Genomic DNA, 2,431 nt, shown 5'->3' with positions numbered 1-2,431 from the left:
TGGAACTGAAGTTAGATCAAACTGGCTTGGCATCCAAAAAGATATTTGATGCGTAAGCCTGTAATCCCAATCATGCATAGGTTGAATTGGACTCTAATTGGATGGACCACCCTCATGTGGGGTGGTGTCATCTCAATGACAGGTCATTAGGTCCACCAGTTGTTGTGCTGTTGTTCACAACCCCAAGTGTAAGGTCGCGATGAAGTAATAATCTCAATAAGACTGAGGTCGAATCCATAAGGACTAATCTCGTATGTTTCTGAAAATAACTAGAAGTAGAACTAGAAGAAGATCTAAAACTAAATCTGAATAATTTGAGTAATTGTAATAGTATAATTGAAACTTGTGAATTTAAAGGTGGGAACTAGAGTGCCAAGGATCCACTTGTAGCTATTGCGATGCTACCTTACTTGATTCAAGAGATCCAACCAGAATTAGAGTCCTATCTTATCCGGTTAGAGAAAGAGTTGATCAAATCTCTGAACTTCTCATTGATCCAGCCTCAATGGAGGAGAATTGTGGAGAATTGGAAGGGATTCCATCACCCAACCATACCCAAGAGACTATGGCAAACAACGGGATTTACCAATCCCACAATCTCAAATAGAAAAAAAGATATTCAAAGCTATCGCAGTGCCTATTGTAGTTTGAGTCACAACAAACCATTGAAAACTGAAAATATTCTTTAAAATCAACTAGAAATTAATGAAGTTCAACATAACAATGAATCAAAGTAAAGTAAACATCCCAATCATGCTATAAGCTTTACCTCTTAGCCCTAGTTAAGAGGTTTAGCCAACCATAGACATGATTGAACTAAGAACTCTTAAACAAAAAAAAAACTCTTGAGCAGTAGCTCCACCCTTTTTCTCCACTCCTTGAACCCTAGAAGATACTTAGGAGCATCCTAGGGACTCCTATTTATACTTGTAAAGCTCCCATCTTCCGCACCGACTTGAAATTTTTACAAATTGCCTCAAGTTACGCACTCCGCATCGGCGCCGCGTTACGCTTTGGTGGGACTGAAGTTGGGTTCAGTTGGACCGAATTAAGATTAAAAATTGCACTTTCTCGCTGGACAATTCTGCGTGATTTCGGTCGGACTGAAGTTAATGCTGAAAAATCTCATGCAAAAAATCTGTCAAATTTAGGTTTCACCGACCCCAACCGAAGTCTCGGACCGAAGTACTTCAGTCGGACTGAAGTTAGCTTAGGTCAGACCGAATTATCCTAATTTCTTGCTGGACAGATTTCTGTGATTTCGGTCAGACCAAACTTGGTTCAGATCGGACCGAAATGTCTTATTTTCTACTGTGAATTCTTCATTATTGGTCTCCTAAGATCTGTCTTTTGCCTTAGTGATTATTGAATATTAAATCCATGCTTTTAGTATTCTTTTAAATCCAAGCTCTCAGATTCACCTTGCAACACAAACATGTATAAAATATACCATTAAACCGTATCATATTCATAAAACTAAGATATAAATAGGGAAAAATATGTAATATTTAACACCCAACAATTGTGAGTTGTAGAGATTCCAGCAATCATTCCATGGCTGTGAGCATAGTTTTGCACTAACTAAGCCTTGCCTCCATATTTGCCTGACTGCCAAGAATGGTACCAATGTGATCATGGAAACGCTGATGTTTCTGTGTGTGCACCAAGTCCACAGTGAGAGATTTTAAGGGTCAAATATTACATATTATCCCCCATTTATATCTTGGTTTTATGAACATGATAATGCTTAATGTCCTATTTTACTCATGTTTGTGTTGCAAGGTGAATTTAAGAGCTTGGATTGAAGAAGGTGCTAAAAGCATGGATTTGATGCTCAAAAGTCACCAAGGAAAAGAATTGATCTTAGGAGACAAAGATTGAAGATTTCAAGGTCCCAAGATTCAAGAAAACTAAGTGGAAAAGGAACGAAGTCGAAAGAACAAGTGCATAATTCACATTGACTGTGTCATCGAACATCATTCAATGACATCAAAGCTACCAATCAATGACATCGAACACAGGTCGATGACATCAAATTTATGAATGAAAATCGAGTTGGTTGTTGGACAAATTGAAGACGGTTTTCGATGACTCGGGGACTTGTTCGATGGCTCAAAGTTTTGCTCGATGACATTGAAGCCAATTCAATGACATCGAATTTTTTTGTGGATTTTTAGTAAAAATCGCTCGACAGATTGAACACAATGTTCGATTACTCGCAGTACTCCTTGATGATATTGAAGATATGTTCGATGACATCGAATTTATTGAAGAAATTAAAATAACTTGCTGGAATATTTTGGACGCATTATCAATTCCTCGAACAATTCTCTATGACATCGAAGGCCTCTTCGATGACATTGAAGGTAGGTTTGTTAACATGGAAGGTTACAAAGTCCGGATGAAATTACAACAACATGAAAAAAGCACG

This window comes from Magnolia sinica, chromosome 5 (assembly GCF_029962835.1).
Source record: "Magnolia sinica isolate HGM2019 chromosome 5, MsV1, whole genome shotgun sequence".
Taxonomy (NCBI): Eukaryota; Viridiplantae; Streptophyta; class Magnoliopsida; order Magnoliales; family Magnoliaceae; genus Magnolia; species Magnolia sinica.
The sequence above is the reverse complement of the archived record's forward strand: the minus strand, read 5'-3'. Positions refer to the sequence as shown.